This window comes from Macaca mulatta, chromosome 4 (genome assembly GCF_049350105.2).
Source record: "Macaca mulatta isolate MMU2019108-1 chromosome 4, T2T-MMU8v2.0, whole genome shotgun sequence".
NCBI lineage: Eukaryota > Metazoa > Chordata > Mammalia > Primates > Cercopithecidae > Macaca > Macaca mulatta.
The window spans coordinates 176673238-176700423 of record NC_133409.1 but is presented as its reverse complement, the minus strand read 5'-3'; the positions used below and the strand labels follow the sequence as shown (position 1 = coordinate 176700423).

General features: G+C 42.3%; 1 long non-coding RNA gene and 1 pseudogene across 1 annotated transcript in view; one reads left to right on the top strand and one right to left on the bottom strand.

Annotated features, from left to right (window-relative positions):
* Positions 1-14937: 14937 nt before the first annotated feature.
* LOC100423065 (calponin-3 pseudogene) lies at positions 14938-15884 on the top strand (annotated as a pseudogene).
* A 1192-nt stretch (positions 15885-17076) lies between these two features.
* The window catches only part of LOC114677718 (uncharacterized), a 125856-nt gene continuing 115746 nt past the window's right edge, over positions 17077-27186 (bottom strand). The window contains exon 5 of the long non-coding RNA XR_013416836.1: positions 17077-17653. This is a non-coding gene — a long non-coding RNA (uncharacterized LOC114677718). The remainder of the gene's footprint in view (positions 17654-27186) is intronic.

Below are 27186 nucleotides of genomic sequence, written 5' to 3'. Positions count from 1 at the left end.
CATTGAAAAGGTCTTTATGTTTTAAATTTAACAAATGCTTATGGAACAGGATCTATGCCAGAGATTGGGGATTATTTTTTCACTATGCCATACCCTTGCAAGCCTGGTGTTGGGTGCATTCATCCAGCAAGCCTGTATTGAGGACGGATGTGTGTCGAGCACCAAGTACCTAATGGGAACATCATGGCTGTAGCTCCCGCCCCACCTCCTATCCAGGGAAGGAGGCAGCAAACACAAAAACAACACCAGTCAATAAAATGATGGCAAGTTTTAAAAGTGCTGTGAAAAAAACAAACACAGGAACTGAGGTAGAAAGTTATCAGGTAGGAGGTACACCAAAACTGGATACCGTGGTCAGGGAAGGCTTCTGTGAAAAGATGACACAGAAGCTGAGTCCCAAATGTTGAGGAGGAGTCATGCAGAGAGAGTGAGGTAAACGGCTCCCAGGCAGAGGAAACAGCACATGCCAGGGACCTGGGGTAGGAAAGACCTTGCCACGGAAGAAACTACAAGACCAATCTGGTCAGACGTTAACAAGAAGAAGTGAGTGGCCCAAGAAAACATTAGACAGATTGGAAGGAGATATATTATGCCAAATCTTATAGATTGGGAAGAGATATATTATTCAAAATCAGTGAAGATTTCGAGTTTATTTCACTAATGAAATTTATACTTAATCCCAAGGGGTCCAGGAGCCTTCTTGAAAATGAGCCTTTGGAACAAAATCATGTCCTTTGCAGGGACATGGATGAAGCTGGAAGCCATTATCCCCAGCAAACTAATGCAAGAACAGAAAACCAAACACCGCATTTCTCACTTACAAGTGGGAGTTGAATGACGAGAACACATGGACACATGGTGGGGAACAACACACACTGGGGCCTATTGGATGGGGAAAGTGGGGGAGGGAGAGCATCAGGGAAAACAGCTAATGGATGCTGGGCTTAATACCTAGGTGATGGGATGATCTATGCAGCAAACCACCATGGCACGTTTACCTATGTAACAAACCTGCACATCCTTCACATGTACCTCTGAACTTAAAATAAAAGTTGAAGATAAAAAAAAGAGAGAGAAAACAGGCCTTTGGCATGCCAGAGTTCCCGATGCCTTCCTGCATTCGCCACATATTCTGGAGAGCACCTCTGTGCTGGACACACAGTCATCTCATTAGGTTCCTGTAACAACCCCTTCCCACACACACCAATCCACATCCACATATATCAACGCTTGAATGTGATTTTTGTCTCTTTGCAATTCTGAAATAGTACCAGACCACCCAACAGTTCACAACTAGAATTTTGTTGTTGTTGTTTGTTTGTTTTTTGTTTTTGTTTTTGTTTTGAGACAGAGTGTTGCTTTGGCGCCCAGGCTGGAGTGCAATGGCACGATCTTGGCTCACTACAATCTCTGCCTCCCGGGTTCAAGCGATTCTCCTGCCTCAGCCTCCCGAGTAGCTGGGATTACAGGCACCCACCACCACACCCAGCTAATTTTTTGTATTTTTAGTAGAGATGGGGTTTCACTATGTTGGCCAGGCTGGTCTCGAACTCCGATTTCAGGTGATCCACCCGCCTCGGCCTCCCAAAGTGTTGAGATTACAGGCGTGAGCCACTGCGCCCGCCAACTAGAGTTTTTTCAGTTAGCAACATATGATGGACATCCCTACATGTTGGTAGACACATTCTCAGGGCAACTTTCTTCTTCCTCCTTGCTCAGCCTCGCCTGTATGCACAGCTCACCCAAACATTGCCTTCCTCCTCAGCCTCTCCCTCCCCCAAATATACACTGCAGAAAATCTTGACACGAGATGGCAAGTGTACCTTGGAAAAGGCATACTAGAGACCTGTTCTCTAAACTTTGTTTTCTCAAATGGTACAAGCCCACGGCCCAGGAGATCAGTAGTCTCTGTTGAGGTCACACTGGGCTTACATTTCATACTTTCAACAAAGTAATTTCCTTCATGCCGTAAAACATGATGGAGTGATGGGAGCAGGGGGAGATTCTGGGATGAATGAGGATTTCCTGCCGCACACTCAGTTAATCCTCTGGGGAGGAAGTTGAATGTGGCAGGAGGAGCTCAGGTTTCGGAGCAAGCCACAAATGGGTTAAAATTCTGGTTTTCCTGCTAATTAGTCTGAGGGAGGTAACTGGATCTCACCATGCTTCCTCATCTACACAAAGGAAATATTAACACGCAATAGAATATTATTCAGCCTTAAAAATGAAGGAAATTCTAACACATGCTACAACATGGTTAAACCTTGAGGACATTAAACTAAGTGTAATAAGCCAGCCACAAAATACAAATACTCTATGAATCCTACAGCACCCAAATTCATACATAGTAGGATGATGATTGTCAGGGGCTGGCAGAGGGGGAAATGAGAAATTGCTGTTCAATGCATATAGATTTCTGTTTTGCAAGATTAAAAAGGTCAGGAGGATCCGTGGCAAAACAAAGATAGGTAAATTTTATGTTGTATGTTTTTATCTCAATTATTTAAATACAAAAAAAAAAAAGGTGAGAAATAGTAATACCTGTCTCATAGGGTTGGTAGAAGAAAAAGAAAATCATACAAATTATATAAAATATTTACCACCACGCAGTTCCTCCTTCTCCCCACTGCGCTCACACAGACTCACACGTACACTCACACAAGCACATATGCACCACAAACTCACACACCCAAACATGCATACTCTCTCACACACACACTCACACACGCACACGCACATATGCACCACAAACTCACACATGCAAACACACATACTCTCACACACACACTCACCCATGAACATATGCACCACAAACTCACACATGCAAATGTACATGCTTTCTCTCTCTCTCTCTCTCTCTCTCACACACACACACACACACACACTTATTTCTCTCAGTTGTCTCCTCAGCCTCCCTGCCCGAGTCTCCTTTTAGCACAGGCATCAACAGGAAGAACAAGTCGTGTTCGAGGACTTCTGTCTTCAGGAGTCTCCTCAGTCTGCATTCTGGAAGATTCTTCCATATCCTATATTTCCTTACATGAATTCTTATTCCAAAGCATTTCAAGACACTCTTAAAATAATGGCTTTTAAGTTTCAGAATCCTAAAATCTAGATACAGTGAAGCAGTTGAATCTGAGCTGTGTATAACATAATAAAACATAATCATGCCTTATTTGACTATAATAAGTATTTTGCACTTTATAAGTTGTTTTCAATACATTATCACATTTAATTCTTAAAATAAAACAAGGAAGTATTATTATCCCCCTTTTTTAAAGAGGAAAAGCAGCTTCAGAGAGTTTAAGTGAGGTGTGTTCAAAGTCACCAAACTAGCAGGGATCAGAGGTGAGTCTCTGAAACAGCCATCTGTTGGCTTCAAGATTTTCCTGCTCTTTTTACCTCATCACTGGGTAAGAGAGGGTAGGTCAGATAAGAGCTATCTAAGGACTCAGGAAACCGTGGGCGCACTGCCTGGATCGGGCTCAGAATCAGAGCTGATCTAGAAAAGAGAACACGCGTTTCCCTGAAGGCATGGAGAACAGGAGGAATTCAGAAAATAGGACACGAACTTTTTCAGAGCCTCACACTGGAAGCAGACTTCTTCTTGGAGCCAATAAACAGAAAATGTGTCACTACTAAGTGCTTGCTTCTGAGGGAAGGCCAGAAGAGCTAACAGAAGGGCCCTGTCTCCAAGTTCGGAAATAGAGGAAGCATCCCAAAGGCCGCGGCACAAATACCGAAGGCAGGAGACGCCTCCTTTCAAGAGATTAGGGTTTTACGGTCTTAGGCAGGTACTAAGTAAAAACGTATGAAAAAACAGAGCCCCTACACCATACTAGCGAACTGTATAAAGGTTACAGAGGGAATGAGAAACATTACCCTGTTCTAACTCCAAAAACAATAAAATTTAACTGTGATCCCTCAGTATCCAGAGAAGAGTCCCTCGGAGAGTCCTGCTATCTGGGGCAGTTGTCACTGTGGCTGCCACATGGGGTCACTTGTGAAACACAGTATTTGGTCTTGTGCCATCTTACCTTGCTGCTTGGATGTCTGGTGAACTGAGTACGGAGTAGATGAAAACCATGCACACCCTCACTGCACTGAAACCCGTGCACACCCTCACTGCACTGAAACCCGTGCACACCCTCACTGTAGCCATTGAGAAAGTGCTGCCAGCACCACCATTTCCCAGTGTTGCGGCGCGGAGGAAAATGGACTCTGCGTTCCTCTCGGTCTCTGCCTCTCTCACCACGCCATGCCATGCTGACTCGGGCTCACTAGGCTAGAGTTCTTTACCCACACAGTTCCTTTAACACACACAGACACAAACATACACACTTTTCTCCCAAAACCTGTCAGCCTGTCCCCCAACCTCCATGTCCCGGATTTCTGAGAGCTGAGCTTGCTTCTCTTGATATCTAGTCCTAACCACTTCTTGCCCCAGGATAAATCACATTTCTCATAGGAATAAACTGTATGCTGTGATAGGTTTCATTCCACTTTAAAAGGCAGGGCAGGGCATGGTGGCTCACACCTCCAGCGCCTCGGGAGGCTGAGGCGGGCAGATTGCTTGAGTCCAGGAGTTGGAAAGCAGCCTGGGCAACATGGTGAAACCCCATCTCTACAAAAAACACAAAAAATTACCTGGGTGTGGGGGTGCACACCTGTAGTCCCAACTAACTCAGGAGGCTGAGGTGGGAGGATCACTTGAACCTAGGAGGTCAAGGCTGCAGTGAGCCATGATCATACCGCTGCATGGCAGCCTGGGCAACAGGGTGAGACCCTGCCTGTCTCTAAATAAATAAATAAATAACAGGCAGATGGACTCCGTACCTCAGAAAGAAGTATCAGATAAACTGGAAGGATGGAGTATGGTTTGGGGGTAGAGTAAGTATTAAGAACAAGTTGATGGAATCAAAGAAAGAGGATGCCTTAAAAATAAAAATATCCAACTTTTCTTCCTTGAACAATGCAACTGAAAACCATATGATACGTGACTATTTCCCCGAATGAGTAAATGGAAAGTTAAACAAAACCTTTAAGTATCCCCAGGTGAGATGCACGATGGGCGGGCGGGGGAAAAGGCACGTAAAGGTGTTGATTTAGTTTTCTTCCTTTTTTAAAATTTCCAAGACTCACACCTTCTGCAAATTTGAATGTATTAACCTAAATCTCACAAGAACATGCTCCAAGAACATCCTGTCCCATAAAACCATAGGAAAGAGGAACATCTTAGGTTGGGCTCCCCAGAAGCAAATCCTGAGAGGAGGATTCTGCGCAAATGACTTTCTGAACATGCTCTTAGAGGAAGCCAGTGAGAGTGGGGAGCAGAGTTGGGAAGGGAAGAGGTCAAGCAAGAAGGAGAACTCAGGCAAAGTCTTGCAGAAGGTTAGGCTGCAGGGAACTCAGGAGTGTAAGGCCTGTTCTGCCATGCAAGGGAGCCGAGGCTTTCAGACTCCTGTAGCCATGAGCCACTGGATAAGGTCACCCCAAGGGGATGTAAATTCCCTTGGCACTTCTAGCTCTCAGGTTGTGCATGCCAGGGAGGCTCAAGCACCCTGAGATTGTGGAAGAAGAAAGCCCCCTCAAGCCAACAGGCACAAAAGAATGGCACAAAGGAGAGTAGCCATGATTGGGCAATGCATAGACATTATCTGCTATAAGGAGCAAAGAATGAAATTTGAGAGACTCAGTTTTCCCATATGCAAAATAAGGCTAATTGTCCAGCACCCATCATCTGTAAAACAGGGAAGGTACTAACGCCTGCTTCATTGGGTGGTTGTGAGGATTGCATTAGACAATTGAGGAAGACACATCTTCAGCTCTCAGAAATACCAGTGTCTGTAAATATCTGCAAGCAAGTAGAACAGCGATTTCAGCTGGGCCTATGGCTCCAGTTATTTTGCCAAAAGAAACGTAGTGACCACACATGTATCCAAAAATCTCTGAGGTCTCTACCTTCTCTCAGCAATTTGGAAAATGCAGGAGGAACTTGGACAACTTCTATGGGGAATTTAAACACCACTTTGAAAAGTATGAACCCTCCAGTTTGAAATGTACACAAAGCATTTCTTTCTAAAAATGTCCACCTTGGGTCTATACGGTGGGGTTTCTGCCCTGTTCATCTCTCAGGCACACTTACAAGGAGAGCTTTCAGTGCATCCAAACAATTGCTTACAAGCATCAACCTACCATGAGGTTAGCCCCACATTGAGCTAACTGAGGAGCCAGGAGGGAGCTGTTTCTATGGCATTTGAGTAGCACAAAATGTGATTCTTCTCTGGAGAAGACTTTTGAGAATTAGAGGGAATTAGTCATATTTTCCAATGTGGGAATTTTAACAGTTGTGAAATGATGAAGAAGACCTGACTCAACAATTTCAATATTGCAGCATGTCACCTAGCTGTCTTGTTACTCAAAATTACATGATTTAAAAGACAGTAACTTTAAAAAGAACCCAACCAAGGTTGGAAAGAAAAAGGAGATATGCAGACAAAGCAAAGGAAAAATATAAAATTGCTGAACATTTACAGAGCTAAGTTTAACAATTCTGGGCTCATTTAATACAGTTTTTATCTTAAATAGAACATTGAAAGGCATGTTTATCCTCTCAGTGAATTATATGTTAGAAATGAACTCTTTAAACAGTGGGTTTTTTTAAACCTACAATATGGAATCTGAACTGGATTTAACATGTTGCTAAATATTCAAATGGGTCATCCCTTCATACTCCCTTTTGGTAGGTTAAAAAAAGATGAGCAGACGTTCCGGACAAAGATGAGTAAGCCAATTCAAGACCACCTTTGTGTTGTACGTTTTCCAGCCTCTTAATTAGGCTACTCCTCATTAACTACCCTAAATGAGCTACAAATAATGATCAGGTCCTGTCCTTTATATATGAAAATTAGTCTATTAACAAGTGCATGACTAGGGTATTTTCCAGGAGCAGTGAAGGGTTTGAACCCTTTCAAGTATACTCTCTCTAGGCTTTCCTTGTCCTCAAAAGCATACCTTTGCAGGACAGCTAGCCAGGGTGCAAAGGAAGCTAAAACACTCCAAAACAGACCATTCTAATGAACTTAGTCTCATTAACATTGGGTGATAATTAGGTAACCTAGCCAGAACAAATGCAACACTGGGCAAATTTGAAGAGATATAGATAGCTCCAAGGAATGTTAAATACAAAGCTAGAAGTGGTATTAGCCCTTGACTAACTAAATGAATCACTGAATAGAACAAGCACTAGCGTTTATAATCAAGAACCTTAAGGAAAAAAGAGTGGGTGTTATAGTAAAAGAATGATTGCTACCTACAACTCACCAAATTCCCACATACACACATTTCCTGACATATATTTTCTCCTATTGTAATAATACCAATTATATACGTTAAGAGACCCCAGGCTTATTGTAAACAGTTAAGAAAGAGTATCTAGATCATCCCAGAGAAGTTTATTCCAATATATTAACTTCAAAAACTTACCATTCTTTATGCACTTTCAACAAAATAGTTCTCCTCAAATCGATCTACAAATTAAATGCAATTCCAATCAAAATTCTGGCAGAATCTTGTATAAACTTGACAAATTCATTTAGAAAGCTATCTGGAGGAACAAAGCAAGGAAACTTGCTTATCTAGACACTAAGAAACAACAAAGATTAAGTAATTAAAAAGAAAAAAAATGTGGTCTTGACATTGCCCAAGACAAAGATCAATGGAACAGAACAGGAAGCCCAGAAACAAATCCAAGTAAATTTGCAAATTTGTTCTGTAGCAGAGATGGCATTATGAATGAGTGAGGAAAGGATGAAGCTTTTTAGTAACTGATGTTAGGAAAACTTCACAACATAAAGACAAATATCTACCTCATGGCATATAAAAATTCAATTCTAAATTGATTAAAAACCCAGATATGAAAGTTGAAACTATGAAATAAGTATAAAAATATTTTTAATATTGTGACATTAGGATGCATGGAAAGAGTTTTTAAATAACACCCCAAAAACACAAGGTGAAAAAAAAATTGACTACAACAAAATTGAAGATTTCTATTCAATGTAGAATATCACAAACAAGGTTAACACATAGGTGACAGAATGGGAGAAGAGAATGCAATATCTAAAATAAATTGGAAGTTAATATCAACATTATACAAGGAATTTCTATAAATTAACAAAAAATATAGAAAGCCCAATTTAAAAATGTCCAACGTATAATAGGTAATTCACAGGAGGAGGAGCCCAAATAGTTAATAAACACATGAAGAAATACTCAACTTCATCTAACAATAATTGTAGATATGTAAATTAAAACAACTTTGTGTCCATTTGGTTGACAAAAATGTGAACATTGGTAAATGCCAAATGTTAGTGATGATGTTGGCATACAAAAAGTTCTTGCGCTGCTGGTGTGAGAGAATACTGGTTATGATATATGAGATTATTGTTCAAATATATTCACTACTTCTCTGCCACTTTCATCAGAGGAGTATATTTCCTCTCCTGATTGGGTTTGGCCATGTGACTCAATGTGGTCTCATGGTAGATACCCCTGTACACTTCTCTGCTCCTGGACTTAAAACCTGGCCATGTGACTTGTTTTGGGCAATAATATGTTAAGAGAAGTGACTTGAGCAGGGCCTCAAAATGTGGTTGCTTGGTTAGGCTTTATTGCTTGTGCTTCTGCCATTGCCATGAGAAGAATATGCCCTAGCAAAGTCCACCAGTCCAAGGAGGAAGAAGACGCAGGGAGCAGACCTGAACCAACATAAACCTGACCCAGAGCTAAGCCTAACTAAATACCCAACTGACCCCTGACCCAGAGCCAAGCCTGCCTAAACACCCAGCTAACCCATGGACGTATCACTGATAATAAATTGCTGTGTTTTAAGTCATTTAATTCTGAGGAAGTTTATTTCACAATATTCTTTTGACAATGACAGACTGATACACTAATACAGCATCCAGTCAGTATTTAATGACTAGAAATAGTATATACATTATGTAATAGAAACTTCTACATAGCCTTCTCTGATTTTTCCTTGTTGGCAGAGGGTGTCTTCCACTATGGAGCTCTTTAATTCCAGATACTTGCTTCCACAGTCTCTTTTATAATATATATAAAATGCTAGTCAATGGGGCCAAAGAAAGCATCCACTAAGGACTTCTGGCAAAAGTTTTCTTCCTCTGTAATAAAAAGAGATGCATGGGAAGCTATAACCCTCTTCTACAATGGCTGTGATCATGCCTGTATGTGATGTTCAGAGCTGCTACAATCATCTTGTGGCCAGTGGGAAAAATAACACTGACTTATGGAGGATGGTAGAGCAGAAAGATGAAACTCACCCGGGTCTTTGGTTACACCACTGAGCTACTAATGCTTCCTGTAGAACACTTGTTACATGAGACAATTTAGGTTCTTACTATTTAAGCCAATTTAAGTTGAAATGCTAAAAGCATTCATAATTATCCATGAAACTCAACTCATTATCCCATTAATCTCAACTCCTAGATATGAACAGGCACATCCATAAGAGGACAGGTGTGACTGTGCTCATTACAATATTGTTTTCTAACAGCAAGTACCTGGAGGTTACCTAAGTGTCCCCCACTTGGAACATTGGTGAGTAAAATGCCTATGATGAAATGTTAGGCAATAATGAAAAGTAGTAAGCTATATCTAGATAAGAAATTTGAATAAATCTCAAAAACATGGAGTGAAATAATAGAAGTTAAAACATAGAATAAAATATGTAACACAGTGCCATTTATATAAATAAAGAATGTAAACACAAGACATTACAAATTTTCCAACAATTAATATATATTTAAGGAAAAGTATTAAAAACATTACAGCATGTGCTTAAGTGGGATACAAGAATGTTAGCAGGATTGAGGCATGAAAAAGAAAAATAAATAATTAAAAATCTGAGTACTTATACTGGTTGTTGCTACATAATGAATTATCCTAAAATGTAGCAGCATTTTTTGTAGAATTGGGGTCTCTCTTTGCTGCCTAGGCAGATCTTGAACTCGTGGCTTCAAGTGATCCTGCCACCTTGACCTCCCAAAGTGCTAAATTACAGGCATGTGCCACCACACCTGGCCTGTAGTAGCTTTACAACAATAAATGTTTATTATCTCAAAGTTTGTATGGGTTAGGAATCCAGGCATGGCTTAGCTAGATGTTTCTGACTCATGGTCTCTCAGATGACTCCAGTTAAGGGTTGGGCTGCAGTCTCATCTGAAAGTTCAGATGACAATCTGAGGATCCATTGTTAAGCTCACCAACATGGTTATTAACAGCAGGATTTAGTTCCTTGTCGGCTGTTGGACTAAGGGCCCGAGTTCTTCATGGCTGTTGGTTCCTTGCCATACGAGTCTCTTTATAGGGCAGGACACAGCACAGCAACTTGATTCCTCAGAGCAAGCGACTGAGCAGGAGATAGTATGTACAAGTTGGAAGCCGTGGTCTCATGTTTGCTGTATTCAATTTATTAGAAGCAAGTCACTAGGTCCAGCCCACACTTAAGGGGAGAGTATTACTTGGGGGAATGAGAACCAGGAAGTGGGGATCACTGGGGGCCACCTTAGAATCTCCCTAGCACAGCCCTCAGTGCTATGACCAGTGAGGATCACTTATCATGAACTGAGGAGCATAATCACTTCAAGTTGGTGTTCCCGTGCTCCAAAAACTGAAAGGCAAGCCAGATGGCAAAAAGAACCAATGTGGCTTTGACTTTCATATATTTGCAGATCAAGTTCTAGATAATTGACATTAAATTGTTCTTGACAGACTGAGGAGTTATTTGGGATAATATGCTGACTTTAGGTACACAACTATTAAGAAACAGGGGAAAAAAATCAGTTTTTTTATGTAAGATTAAATATCAAGAAGCAGAAAGAAAAAAGTGAATATTAGTATTGTTTCTATGAAAACAGCAGCAAATCCAGATTTAACGTGAAAAATACTGTTCTGTATGATAAAACTTTTTGATGTAGATTTGGATAACTCTATAGTCAGAGAAAGCTTTTAAGATTCCCTTGTTTAACAGGTGGAGAATCAGAGGTTCACATGGCCAGTGACTTAACTCGGGTCATTGAAGTCACCTACCCTGAGTCAAGCCACTCTTTTATCAAGCAGAATTGCCTGTGAGAGTGAAAATGTGATATTTGCAGCCTCCAAGTAGAATCTAGTCAGATTCTAAATGGGCTAGATTTGGCAAAACCTTTCTTCCTTTCCCAGGAAATTTACATCAAAGAGTTAATCCCATTAAATTGTTCTGTATTTAACTTCCATCTTTGCTAACAAGCAAAATTTCAACAACAGTCTCCATTTTCTGTGTAAATCAGAGAAGGACTTCTTTTATTTTGTTTCAATACTATTTTTCTAAAGCTCTCTCATTCTTTTTATGCTCCTCATCACAGTGTAAGTCCATGAAAAATTAACACCTCTGTTCAGCAGGGAAGCTAGCTCCTCTTAAAAGAATGTTCTGGCAAACCCAACACCAGGACAAGCATCTCCAAGCAGATACGCCATAGAAAGGTGCAGTGTGTTCCAGAAGCTTCTCCCTAGGGAGTGGGGGTCTCAACTGCTGTGGCAATTACATTAGACTCATTTTATATTTCCTCTGCTATCCCTTACTTATTTCATATTTCATATTCAAAATTATGAAATAATTTTGAATCTATGAGTTTGCAAAATCCAGGTAAGCCACTATAAAGATGTAGAAACCATTCTACTTTCTTGAACTCCATGGACAATTAGGGAAAGCTGATGTGTCATATTCAGAATTCCACCAACAAAATGGCATTTGCAATTGCTGAATACAACAATTGTGTTCTATGAGTAAGATATTTTGTGTATAACAAAAAGTTTAAAACATCGGTGTATATTACAAAAATATGCAGTGAAACACAGGAGGAAATGTACTTGCAATGCAAAAGGTAATCAGTGTCATGAAAATTTTAGCCAGAGAGCATGGTTGGTGTAGTATTTAATGAAAAGCAAATCTGTGTCTTCTCCTAAAGTTGAAAGTATAATTCTTTTTAGTTCATACATCAGTTTATTTTTATACATGGTTACAAATCCCCATTTGGATTAAGATTTTTTACCTGTAAAACTGATAAGGGTTTTCAAATTATGTCACATTATTAAAGAATCACTGCGAGTACAGTAGGTAAGAGTAACCCAACCACACTTCGCTTAGTGAGTTTCATTCTCTGGTTGATTAAGATCACAATTCTCCACTTCTGTGCCTATTCCTCTTTGGTCCCCCATCCTAGAGATATTTTGATTTACTTCACTTTAGATTCACACCTGTTAGGCATTATCGCATAAAATCACAAAACCACCAAGCGAATCAACAGCTTCAACCATAGAGACAGACACAGGTTGACCACCAATGGGGAACCCCATCCAATTGAAATTGTTTGCCCATGCCTTTATGTCATCTCACCCCTCCATACCAGACCCCACTGGACTCAGCAAGAGCTGTCTCTTCCATTTGTGCTCCATCTCCACTTCAAGGATAGACAGCTCTTACAATCTTAGTCCTCAGCATCAAATCAGATGCCTCATTTAGTAAAAAGCTTTCACTCTGCTCACAATTCCTACCTTCCCACCAGCCCCCTCTAGGTCTAATATTCTGTAAATTTCATTACCCAGCTCCAGCAATAACATTCAAATTTAGCCTCATCAAAGGTCATAATAGCTTCCATACCTTAGAATGAATGGAATAAAACATATGGAATGCATGAGTCACATATAAATGTGGTTCACACATAAATGTGCAATATTTATTGTCTCTCAAAATATTTCACAAGTACACCACCTTCATCCTTGAGTTTTGCAGGCAAATAAAATGAATGAGCAGAGGACATTAATTAACATGGGGTGTATGCATTCTTAAAAGCTTTAAAACAACAGTGGTATTAATATCTCTTTGATGCACCTGAAGAGCAATCAGAGAAACACTAAAAAGGTTCCCATTCTCTCTTTCCAAGGTTATTCATTAGCTGAACTACATCGCTCAGAATCAGAGCCAGACACCTCCGTTCCTCTTATATATGTCTCAATCATTTTACATAGAAAGAATCCATTCCATTAACCATCAACTTTACAGGAAGCAAAGCATAAGATGGCTGCTAACGTAGCTAATAGAACCCAGTGCTAGTCTAATGGAAGTAGAGAATCCAGAGTCCAAATGGCACTAGTTCCACCGTGTGGTCTTAGAACAGTATTAAATGGTTAAAGGAGAAAAAGCCATTTAAAACACAATTTTTAAAAATAGTCCTTTAGTCAAAACTAGTCTGGCCTAAATCCACTCTAAATCACTGCAAGATTCAATAGAAACTCAAAGGAAACTGCACACCAATGGATTCTCCAAAGAAAAACACATTATAATTGAACCATCCTATTCCTTGGCACACAAAACAGCTGGTCTGACCACACATGTTCAATTCGGGAGCCATATTTTAAGAGGGACAATGACAAACTAGAACACACAGAATAGGGCAACCTATTCTGAAAACTATTTCCTATGATAAATGGTTGAAAGGACTGGTGATCTATATTCACCAGTGAGAGAAATGAGAGAGCTGCCTGCAATAATGGGAGTGGCTAGCTCGCTGGACTAGAATTACACAAGAATAGCTTGAACCATTAATCAAGTAAAGAGCCCTAATCAAATAAATGCAAATTAAAACAACAGTGAAATACTATTTCCACATCCCCACATCTCAGCAAATTGGGACACACACATAATTATTTTTTCCAATGGAAATGCCTACGGTTTCACTGCTAGGAAGAGTAAAAAAAGCTTTTCTGTTAGTCTGGAAATAAAATTCAAAAGTCTTAAAATTGTACATACCTTTTTACCAAATGTTTTCATAGCTAAGAATTTATCTTAAGAAAATAACTGGATATGTCTTCAAAGACTTTTGTAAACAAATGTTCATCAGAACATTATGCTTACCAAAAAATAAAGTAAAAAGAAAGAAAGCAAAAAAACAAAACAGGGAGAACACCTAAACATCCAATAAAAATCTCTGGATTTTCTCCACTAATAATTGTATAGTGCTTACAACGTGCTAGTCACTGCCAGATATGTTCCTCTTAATCCCCAGAATCCCTGCAACAGCCCTATGTGGGGGGCGTTATTATCCCCATTTTACAAATAGAGAAACTGAAGTGCTAAGTGTGTCACGTTGCTCACAGCCTCACAGACAACACATAGTGGGCCTGAAAGTCCAACACAGGCCTCCTGCCCAGACCCTGTGCTCACAGCCACATTAGATCGGTTAAAAAGTAATGGCAGGTAAACACGTGGAATACAATTTTTAAAAATTAGGTGAAAGAAAAACGTGATGAACTCACTGGTATCAGTTAGCAAACTCTACCTTCTCCCCCTTTTAAAGAAAACTAAGAATACATTTGCCCTTCCGTCTTCTGGCACCTCTCCTCTTCTCCAGCTTTCCGAAGACCTCACCCCTAGCCCTCCCAGCCCCTGAGCTGGAATGCTTGCAAACCAGACTCCGCCACGTGAGCAGCTCCGAGCTGGCTTGCAGCCTCTGGCCAGTTTTTGTTATTCTCTCAACTGCCCTTGTTGCACAGATTAACGCATAGAATAAGTAACTAGGAAGCATGTTTTTATTTTTACATCCCTCGGGGAAAAAAAAAGTATTTTTATGCAAAATAAAAAGTTGAATTTGTAGTGAGCCGCCGTGCGGACAGCCAGCGAGGCAGCCAGCAGGATCCGGAGCGGCCCTGGAGCCTCTGTAAACCCCGTGGGACCCAGGTTTCCAGGCACCCCATCCAGGAGAGCCAGCTCCGAGCATCCTTGGGCAGCCACTCCTTCCGCCAGGAGCCTGGAACCCAAGCGCGAGAGACCAGGACCCCCGAGGGCAGCTTCTTCCCACCACCACCCGAACCATCATGACTCATTTCAAGGACGGCCCTTCCTACCGGCTCTTGGCCAAAGTCAAGATCAAGATTGCTTCCAAATAGGATTATCAAACAGAAGATCTTTACAACTGGATAGCAGAGGTGACAGGCAGGAGCATTGGCACCCACTTCCAGCTGGGTTTAAAAGAGGGCATCCTCTGCAAACTCATCAACAAGCTGCAGGCAGGCCCAGTGAAGAAAGCCAATGAGTCCTCATTAAACTGGCCTCAGCGGAGAATATTGTCAACTTTATTAAAGCTATTCAGGATTATGGTATGAAGCGACGTGACATATTTGAAGTAAGTGATCTTTTCAGGATGGAAACATGATCCAGGTTCAGGCTACTCTGGTGGCCCTAGTAGGTCAAGCAAACACAAAAGGACACAACCATGGACATCAGGGTTAAATATGCAGAAAAACAAACAAGACATTAGGATGAAGGAAAATTAAAAGCTGCCAAAACTGTAATTGGATTGCAGATGGGAACCAACGAAGTGCCAGCCAGGCAGGTATGTCAACTTGTGGGACTACAGGCATCTTTATGATCCCAAAATGCAAACTGACAAACCTTTTGACCAGACCACAATTTGTCTGCAGATGGGCACTAACAAAGCAGACAGCCAGATGGGGATGTCAGCACCAGGCACCAGAAGGGCCATCTACTATCAGAAGCTAACATTACAGCCAGTAGACCGCTTGACCATTTCTCTACAGATGGGTACCAACACGCTTCCCAGAAAAGAATGGGTGTGCATGGGCTTGGGGGGCAAGTATATGGTCGCAAATACTGTGCTGCTTTATCATTCACAACAGAAACAAATGGTTTGAAAATCAGTGATAGTGATTATCACACAGAATATCCAGATGACTAACATGGCGAGTACCAAGGTGACTGCCCTAGAGATTACCAATATGGCGACCAAGGCATCAGTGACTAGATTCACAGAAAAGAACTCAGTATTTAGTCTACTGTTTTCATTCAGTGAGAACCAAGCTGTCTTTAAATAATTTTTATCTTGTCTTCCTAAAACACGATTAAACTTATTGTACCTTAAAAAAATGACTTACATACATTCCTTTTCCCTTTATCTGCCTCTTCCCCAAATGGTTGCCTTTTCTTGTTGTAATAGTTAAATCGTACAGCATAACCAATAACTAGCATTTGAAATAAAAAGGAATACGGTGAAAGGGGAGAACTCTTCCACAGCCAATTCTTTTATTAAAGATCTATGCATTTTTACAGTCTTAAACTAGTATTTTCAAACAATAGGAAACTATTATTTTTGTACAGTTAAGTGTATCTGATTCCTGCCTGGAAGACTAAGCTCATCCTTATTTCTAAATGTGGTCTTTGCCAATTAAACCTAAGTTGCAACATTTTAGAAATTTACATATCAATGTTGCCACCATATTGTTTAATTTTTAAATAAAGTCAAGATCAGTGTGTGTTTATGATTATATATGTACTCGTTCTCTTCCTTAGCTGACAAGATCTTTTCAGAGTGATGTTTCCGAAGGAGTATCTATGAAATGGTCTGCAGACATTTAGATCTGGGTGGTGCATTTGCTCTTCCTGATCTTGCCAAAGTATCAATGTGGAGCTGCTCTGCATCCTTCAACTGTATTGACTGCTGAATGGCTCAGCATGAACTTATCACACTACTTTTTTTGGGGGGGAGATGGAGTTTTGCTCTTATTGCCTAAGCTGGAGTGCAATGGTGCAACCTCCGCCTCCCAGGTTCAAGGGATTCTCCTGCCTCAGCCTCCGGAGTAGCTGGGATTACAGGCACACGCCACCACCATGCCTGGCTAACTTTTCTTTTTTTTTTTCAGAGTCTTGCTCTGTCACCCATGCTAGAGCTCAGTGGCATGATCTCGGCTCACTGCAACCTCCGCTTCCCAGGTTCAAGCAATTCTCCTGCCTCAACCTCCGGAGTAGCTGGGATTACAGGCATGTGACAACATGCCCGGCTACTTTTTGTATTTTTAGTAGAGACGGGGTTTCACCATCTTGGCCAGGCTGGCCTCAAACTCCTGACCCTGTGATCCACCTACCTCAGCCTCCAAAAGTGATGGAATTACAAGTGTGAGCCACCACACCTGGCCCACATTACATTTTTTGCACATAAATTTTGTTTGAACATTCAAAAAATAAAATAATTAAAAACGTTAATCATGAGTTTTCAAACTTTTATTTTAGAATAATTAGGGAAAAATTGGACAATAGATCTAATTGCTAAGAGGAAATTTTAAAACTTAAGTTAACCCCCAAAACTTTTTCCAATGAATTCTAGTTTTTGTCTTTTTTCTTCTTCATGCTGAATAGTTCCTTGTCATTGTGTAGAGATAAACAAACAAAAAATTCTTGCATAAGAAAAAGATAAATACAATTCTTCCTTCCTTCTTCTGCATTAGAAAATATCCTGTTGTACTGGATGTGGTTGCTCATGCCTATAATCCCAGCACTTTGGGAGGCTGAAGCAGGAGGATCACTTGCCTAGGAGCTAGAGACTAGCCTGGCAGCATGGGGAAAAATCCATCTCTACAAAAAATAAAAAAAATAAAACAAACAAACAAACAAACAACTAGCCTGATGTGGTGATGCACAACTGTAGTCCCAGCTGTTCAGGAGGTTGAGGTAGGAGGATTGCTTGAGTTCAGAAGGTAGAGGCTGCGGTGAGCCATGATCACACCACTGCAGTCCAGCCTTGGTGACAGAGTGAGACCCTCCAAGAAAGAAAGAAAGAGAGAAAGAGGGGAAGAGGAAAAGAGGAAAAGAGGGGAAGGGGGTTAGGGGGGAAGGGAGGCAGGAGGGAAGGAAGGAAGGAAAGAAAGAAAGAAAGAAAGAAAAAGAAAGAAAGAAAGAAAGAAAGAAAGAAAGAAAGAAAGAAAGAAAGAAAGAAAGAAAGAGAAAAAGAGAGAGAGAAAGAAAAAGAAAGAGAAAGAAAGAAAAGAAAGAAATCTTGTTTTAGCATGTGACTCACAAGCTTGTTTTAAACTCATGTTCTGTTTCTCCACAAATTCCTATTAAAAGCTAGATTAAAATATGAATGACTAAATAAAAATGGTTTTAAGAGTCCCTTTATATAAATACCAGTCAGAAGGAGAAAAATACATAGATGGAATTGCCTCAAATAATGCAAAGAAGTCTGTCATAGCAACATAAGTATTATATGAAGAACTGGTGGAATACTCAGAATTGTTCAGAATCTACAAGTTTTGTGCATAGAGAGCCAATGAGAGTCAGTGAGAGCTGAGGGTCACCCTGATCTTTTAACTCCCTTGGATTAAATGCCAGTACCAAAATTTGCGGACAGTCTGGCACCCTGCCAATCAATGATGGATGGGGCTTCCCAGAGGAGCCTCACGTTCTTATGGTTACCCCTGACTGCACGCCTCTATTTCTACTGAATTGGATGTCAGTGTGGATCCTAGCATAGTCTTCTACAGGCTGCTTCTGTTCTGTACCAAATCAATCCAGATATGGAAATTGCTTTTCTTCATTTTCTCCCAAACAAACAAAATTCAGAAAACAAGCAATAAGTAAAGCCCATGTTCACACCAATACTCCACTTGGCAGACTTTATACAGGAGGTTGGAGAAGATCAAAGAAATTTACATCATAGCAGTGCAAACAACAGATGAGGATAGTATAACCTGGTTCCAAAACCACTTTGGCTCGCCTCCCTGCCATGGGACTGCTGGTCATGCCAACCCCAGTGAAGCTTCTGCCCCCTCAGCATCTTGCTAACTTCCCTCACTTTCTCCTCTCTCTCCTCTCAATTCCTAAATCCTGCTGACTGCAAGTGCAGAACATTTAGCTCTTCTATTTCCTTTTCTCCTGCTAACCCCATGTGACATGTTATGTTATTTTTTTTTAACAAAGCCAGTTCCCTGAAACAGAAATGCTAATGTTGCTACAAAGAATGGTTTTTATAATGCATCTTTCATTGTAATCATAGAATCTTAGAAGGCATTTGGTGCAACACCCTTGAGAAATCTGCAAGAAAAAGGGATTAATGACTTACTCAAGATCTCATAACTTAGAAGCAACAGAGCAAGCACAAAAACCCTATTCTCCCAACTCTGTCTGACGTGTTTTCTATTACTAAATGCAAATGCTAAGACAGTTTAATATTCATTAATAAGAACGACGAGGCAAAGTGTTAATTTTATTTGTTTAAGTTGTAAGAAAGTAACATATCTATCTAATACAAGTAGTCCCAAAAACTTTTAATCATCAAATATTTTTTGAGCACATAAATATTCCAGGTTGAGTAAATGCTTTTGTTTGACACATGGATCCTTCGTGGCATGGCCCCAAATTACCTAATTTATGTCTATAAATACCATCTTTATACTGATGACTCTCCAAATTTATGTATCTCCACTCCTGACCTCAGCTCCGTACTCGTGCATCTAACTGCCTTCTTTACCAAGCTGACTGGTTGGCTAAAAGGCAAGACACAACTCCTGGATCCTTTCTCCGCAGCCCCTTACATAGTTCCTTCCTTGGATTCTCCATTTCAGTAAATAGCATCACAGCTGCCCAGTTGCTCAGGCCAAAAATCTCCTGACTTATCTTTGATTTAGCTCATTCAATTAAAATTTATGCCTACTCTATGAGTTCCTCTTACAAAATATATACTGAATCCATTCCGTCTTTCTCCACCATAACCACCCTTATCCAAGCTCCATGAGCTCATGACTAGGCTGCTGTAAGAGACTCCTTGCTAGCTAGTTTCAGTCCTCCAAAGTCCTGCCTCCTACCGTCTATTATCCACAAAGCCAAAGTGGTTCTTAAAAGTGTAAAACACATAATACTCTTGCTCAAAACCCTCCACTGTCTTTCCAAGCATGACCACCAAGTCCCTTCCTTGAGCCTATGGGGCTGTGCATGATCTGGCCCTGTTTCTCTGTGATTAAATATATCATCCTCTTGTTATGGCTTTTATTTCATGCCTTGTTTAAGAAATCCTTTCTATTGCAAGAACATAAGGACATTCTCCTAATTTTTTTCTAAAGGTCTGTAATCTGTGTGGAATTGATTATGGTGTATGGTGTGATGAAGGAATCCAGTTTCCTTTTGTCCTCATAAATAGCCAGTTACCTCCACATCATTTATTGGATAGTCCATGCTTTCTTCACTAGGCAAATCATATTTCTATGAATGGGGTCTGTTTCTGGCTCTCAGTTCTGTTCCATTGGTTTACATTTCTGTAGATCTGAGCCAATACTGGATTATAACAATTATTAGAGCTTTATACTAAACCTTGATTTCTGATAAGACAGTCTCCCCACTTGCACCTTTTACTTCTGCAGGAATTTCTCAGTTAGTGTTGGATAGTTGCTTTTTTGCATACATTTTAGAATTAGCAGTGCTTATAAATCTGCATTTATTCCAATCGTAGCTTGCATTGAATTTACAAATTACATTGGTAGTAATTATGAATAGATGTTGAACATTATCAAGTGCTCTGTGTACATCAGTTGACATCATCTTAATGCTTTTCTCCTCTAATGTGGTGATTGACAAATTGCAATAAAATACTTTTCTATTGTTAAACTAATTTTTATCCCCATATAACCCGATGTGACCATGTTTTTCATACACTGATGGATTTAATTTACCAATATTTGATTTAAGATATTGTGACAATGTTCGTAAGTAAGTTCATGTTATTCTTGTCTTGTTTTGGAATCAAGATGATAGTAGCCTTAGAAAATAAACTCTCTCTTTTTCTAGCTCTCAGGAAGATCTTCCGTAGTATTATAATTATCTCTTCCTTGAAGGATTGGCAAAACTCACCTATCAAGGATCTGGGCCTGGGTTTCTTTTCTTTTGACAGGGTCTCACTTCGTCACCCAGGCTGGAGTGCAGTGGTGTGATTATAATTGAATGAGCAACCTCAATCACCTGGGCTCAAATGATCCCTCCAGCCTCAGCCTCCCAGGTAGCAGAACCACAGGCATGTGCCACCACACCCAACTGATGTTCGTGTTTTCTGTAGAGACAGGCTTTTGCCATGTTGCCCAGGCCTGGGTTTCTTTATGAGAACATTTTAAACTACTAATTTTACCTTTAATTAATCATTATAGGATTGTTTATGCTATTTTTTCCTTGAACTAGTTTTGGCTAGTTAGATGTTTCTAGAAATTTGTCCTTTTATCTAAATATTCTAATTACTGGCATGTAATTTTTTTATAGAATTTTCTTTCATCATGTCTTCTGTACTCATGAGTATATCCCACACAGTCGCAGTTGAGAAACTAATATATCCAGTCCCTGAGAGTAGCCAAAGCCCTTTGATTGAATATTAAATCTCCTCTCCTCCAGCCACCTGCAAAGAGAACTATGGGTACTACCCCTCTTTCCTCTGTCCCGTCTCCCCAGCATTCCCTTCCCACCATAGCTTGCCAGCTGTAGTCTTTGAGTCCTCCAGAATCAGGACCAGGGGAGAGCGGATTAGGGAAAAGGAACCACACCCCAGCAGGGCCAACTTTGTGACAAGTATGGCTGGCTGCTTCTTTCTCTTATAGACACCTCATAGGTATTTCAGAGATTCTCCTATTGGATTTTTCCAATTGCAATGCATGAAACATGGGTGATGCCTTCTTTTGTTTTTAATCAGAATTTTTTTTTAGTGCAGTTTTAGGTTTGCAGCAAAATTGAGAAGAAGGTACAGGCATAACTCTTAATTCAGGTAGCCAAGGAGGTGGCCACCACATGCACCGCCCTACACATTTACAGCCCCCCATATCAACATCCCCTCCAGGGTGGTACATTCGTTACAATTGATGAGCCTACATTGACACATCATCACTCAAAGCCCACAGTTTACATTCGACCTCACTCTTGCCGTTATATATTCTATACATTTTGATGAATGTATAATGAGATGTGTCCATCATTGTAGTATCATACCGAGAGGTTTCAGTGCCCTCAAGTCCTCTGTGCTCCACCCATTTATCCCTCCCTCCCCTCTAATCCCTGGCACCACTGATCTTTTTACTGTCTTCCTTGTTTTGCATTTTCCGGAATGTCATACAATTGGGATCATACAGTGTGCATGAAGAAGCCTTTTCAGATTTGCCTCTTTCACTGGGTAATATGCATTTAAGCTTCCTCCATATGTTTTCATTGCTTGATAGCTCATTTCTTCTTCAGAGCTGAGTAATAGTCCATTGTATGGGTGTACCACAGCTTTTTCATCAATTCACTCCCTGCAGGACATCTTGATTGCTTCCAAGCTTTGGCAATTATGAGTAAAGCTGCTGTACACATCTCTGTGTCATTTTCTCTGTGGACATGAGTTTTCGCCTTCTTTGGGTAAATGCCAAGGAGTGTGAATGATGGAGCCTATGGTAAGAGTATGTTTGGTTTTGTAAGAACTGCCCATTGTCTTCCAAAGTGGGTGATGGCCTTTCTCCCAATGGAACCAGCTGCTTCCCCTCAGCCCACCTGCATTTCTTCTTGCAGACTCTTAGTTGGAGTCCATTACCTCCTCCACGGTGGCCTCTGAACAAGGTCTTAAAGTGGCTTCAGGCTGACTTTCCCTCCCACATGGTCCACATCTGGTCCACAGAGGAGCACCCCATAAAGGCCTCAGGGAGGACAGCTACTTCCTGGATGCAGCAGCAACTCCCCTGCACTGCACCTTGCTAGCTGGTGCCTCCTCCCCTGTTCCTACCTGGTAACTATGGATTGAATACAAAACATGGTGTGGCAAGGAATATGTTCCCTTCCTCCAGAAAGGCTTTCTTTGCTTGTGGCAGAAGACAGAGTGCATGCAGACCATCTGCACACACCCAGCAGAAACCGAGTCCATCAGAGCCTGTGTTGCTCTTGTCTGAAGGCTGCTCACCTGCTGGCCCTTACTCCTGCCGCTTGGTCTCTTGGGTCTCAGCTAACAACCCGAGGTGCTTACAGGGCACCTGTTCCTTTGTGCCTGAACTGACAGTTACGTCCACCCAGCACCACGAGCATGCCAGCATCTTGGCTTAGCTCTCCAACCTCTTTGCAGCTGCTTCTGTTTGGTTTCTGGGCACCGCATTGTTCACAAGCACAGCTTAGACATCAGGAAACGGTTTGAAGAGAAATCGCATGAAGACACAATTTTCCCTGGTTCCCTTTTCTCTGTGTTCACGGCCCATCAAGTCCTGACAACTTTGTATCCTGAATTCCAATTTTTTTGACTGTGGCAAGCTATGAGCTGCCACTTTCTGTTTGGGTTTCACACCCCATGACAGGACCTGAATCAGCAAATTCTCCCAAGGGACAAAAACAGCTGCAAAGAAAGAACTCACTTCAATGCACTTCTCTCCTTTCTAACATCTTGGCCCTTGGATTCCAGCAACCTTGGTTGCTCTTTGATGCTCTCAGACTACTATATTACATTTTATTTGGTTTGGCTTTCACAGTTCTTCAGCAAGAGGGTTATTCTGATACAAAATACTCCTTCACAGCCAGAAATGGAAATCCCCTGTAAGTTTTTGGATTTCTTTTTCTTTTTTTTTCTTTTTTTTTTTTTTTTGGTGAAAAAAAAAAAAAAAGTACTAGGTGGCATATTTTCTTATATAATGAATGTGTTTTCTCTTCACTTTAAATGTGAAAGATAATTTGACATAGACCAAAAATGTTTGGTTCACAAACACTTTATCCTCAAAATTCTGTAGATGTGGTTCCATATTCTTTTTTTTTTTTTTCCCCAAGACAGAGTTTTGCTCTTGTTGCCCAGGCTGGAGTGCAATGGCGCCATCTCGGCTCACCACAACCTGTGCATTTCAGGTTCAAGCGATTCTCCTGCCTCAGCCTCCCAAGTAGCTGGGATTACAGTATGTACCACCACACCTGGCTAATTTTGTATTTTTGGTAGAGACGGGGTTTCACCATGTCGGCCAGGCTGGTCTCGAACTCCTGACCTAAGCGCCGGGATTACGGGCGTGAGCCTCCAAGCCCGGCCACATTCCTTTTGCACTCGATGATCCAGAGGATAACTCCGATGTGGGCCCTACTTTGTTCCTTTGTAAAAATTAAATTAATTGGACATTAATTAAATTAATGTTTCAAACAATATACTAAAAAGACTGAGATCATATACAAAGCAATGTCTGCACGGATGTTCCGCAGAGGCGGCTGAGAAGGGATCTCACAGCTCCCAAGCCCTGGCCACAACCAGAGGGCAGGGGCCAGTGGGCAGCTGGGTGCAGGGATTATTTGTGAGGAGGGGTTTAGGAGGTGGTTTTAGAGTGTTTCGTCCAAGCCCTCCCTGGCTCTTCCACCACAAGTGTTGGGGTGAAGTGGTGCAGAGGCGGACGTTGTGTCACTGGAGCCCTGGGAAGCATTAAGAAACCTCTCTCTTGGGAGGCCAAGGTGGGCAGATCACGAGGTCAGGAGTTCGAGACCAGCCTGACCAACATGGTGAAACCCCGTCTCTACTAAAAATACAAAAATTAGCCAGGGGTGGTGGTGGGCACCTGTAATTCCAGCTACTCAGGAGGCTGAGGCAGAAGAATTGCTTGAACCTGGGAGGCAGAGGTTGCAGTGAGCCCAGATCGTGCCACTGCACTGCAGCCTGGGTGACAGAGTGAGACCGTCTCAAAAAAAAAAAAAAAAAAAGAAGCGCTCTCATTTAGCCTTCTATCTAATGATGTTTCCGTACTGACCATGTTTAGAAATTAGCAAATAGCATATGGTCTCAACTAAATTAAACACCCACAGGAAAAAAATAGTTTAAGGAAACATACCAAAAGGATTATTATGTATTTAGAATCTGGGTAATATTTAAGTTTTGTTTTCATATAGTTCCTTATTTTCCAAAAATTGAGAAAAACATCGACTACTTTTATAATGAAAAATCATATTTCCTAAATGCCTAAACACACGATGTTTAACACAACACTACATATGCTGTGTATGTATGTTTCGCATACAATTAGGTAAAAATTATCCACATGGAAAACACCTGGATAGAACTCCCCGCCCTCCACCAAAAACAACAACAACAACAACAACAACAAAAAACCAGTGTTTTCCTCTGCGTAGCGATTTCTCAATATACATCTGTAAATTTTCAAATTTTTATGTAATGGGGGAAGGAGGAGGAAACTTTCAGAAAATACCAGTCCCAGATATACGGGCCACCTGTGTGTGGGGTGGTCTAAAGAGCACACCTGGGACGTTCACACCAGGTTCCCCTGGGAGCCCAGTGTCCTCCCCCACTCCAAAACCACGCCCGGCTGCTTCCTATATTTTAGTAGAGATGAGGTCTCACCATGTTGGCCAGGTTGGTCTCGAGCTCCTGAGCTCAAATGATCCACCCGCCTCAGCCTCCCAAAGTGCTGGGATTACAGGCGTGAGCCACCGCGCCCGGCGGTTTGTTTCATTTTCCTTCAATACCTTTTCTCGCTCACTCCACCGGCTCGTTCTTGGAGCGGAGGCTCCTCTACACTGGGTCCCACTACACTGGCCCTTGGTACATACATTCATTCCCACACTGTCAATCAACTCTTTTACCCCCACTCTGCGAGTCCCATCTCCCCGGGAGCCCGCGAGCTCCTGGGACAAGGATGCGACCATTCCCAAGCTCCTTCTCCAGGCTGAGCTCAGGCTGGCTTTCCCCAAATGTGATTAAACTGAACAGGCGCCCTTCCTCCCTCAGCCTTTCCTGGCTCTCATCCTGGAATTCCCAGCCCCCAGCTTTGCTTGGGAAATCAAAGGAGGCCAAAAGGCACAAAACAGCTCACTGGGGAGAGAAATCCGAGTCTCCCTCCCAGGTCAGTAATTAGTGCGGCCGGAGAAAGGGCAGCCCCTGGCACAGTCGGGTCCTTAATAGCTCCTGCCCCAGAAGCTGCCTTCGGATGGACAGCCGAGTGAATCGCCATGAAAAATTAATCAGCCTCTGCCTGTCCGCAGCCCAGATGCGCGCACAGCGGATGACCTGGCAGGAACCAGCCGCAGTGAAGCCGCCGCAGCCGCAGCCGCAGCCGCAGAAGGGAGGCAGTGCACCTGCCAGCCGGGAGAGCCGCGCGCCTGAACCGGGCGCACGTGGGAAGTGGGCCACGAGACTGGAGGCCACCGAGATGGAGGCCCGGCACTCGGGCTCAGGCCTTTTAGCACGTACTCTTGGAATCCAGCAGGCCCTGCTCCGGCCAGCGCCTCCAGTTCTGAAGCGCCCACCTGGGAACTCACGCACCGCCCAGCTGCGAGGGGCTTGGCCTGGCTGAAAGCCATGTTATTCTCGAAAACACCCGTGGGAAGCACATGCTGAGCTCCCGGGGCCCCTAGAGTATGCAAAGAGGCCGGCCCTGGGAGACTAAATAAGGCTCTCCCCCTAGGACCTCGTCCCTTGCCACCAGCTCCCGCGGCCACCGCGCAGCCAGAGCGCACCGTCCCTAGGGCTTCGGCGGTGGCCAGAGCCAGAAACTGCGACAGCCTGGAGCTGGGGTGGTGAGGGCGAATGGCAGGGCCAGGGCTGGTGAAATGCAACCGATCTGCAGGTTTCTGGAGGCCTCTACAGCCCCTGCCATCTGGGCACTGCACAGACAGACGCTGCGTGAGACCCGGAGCTCGCCACCTCCATGCGGCGCTGCGAGCCACTCCGCTGCGGGTGCAGGAGAGTTCCACGCCGGGGACTGAGGGACCAGCGCCGGCTCCCCACTTCTCTGCAATGTGAAGTCATTTTCTTAAACTCGAACTTTAAATAACCACCGATGTCTTGCCTACGGGCCAGGCAGATGCTATGCTCTGACCTCGCTGGGATGTGCAGCATTTTTCTACTGTTTTGCTTTTGAATCCAATTCGGGAGTTTAGAGAAGTTTTAGATTCAGGTCAGGCTTTCCCAGGACCTCCAGGCTGGGGACTGTGCTCAATCTTAGGCCAACAGCGCCATCTGGTGGTTATGATCCGCATGTACACGCCAATGCCGGCCGACCGGAGAGAGTGATGTAATGGTCCACAATTGTTCCTGAAGCCAGCTCTGCAGCAAGCCAGATGTTACCGGTGTTTTATACCCCAGTTTTTCCTGTAAGTCACTGAGCGAGGGGGTTTCTTCATAGGACGAATGCTATATGCTGTAACAGAAATTCCCCTTTTTGCAGTCTATTCTAGAGAGAGTGGATTTGAAGCTAGGGAGACATGGGACATAAAAAAATCCAGTCTCTTTGATTTCCAGCCTGACTACCTGACCTTCCCAGGTCCCATCAAGCCAGGATGTGAATGCATGCCTCTTGATTCCAACT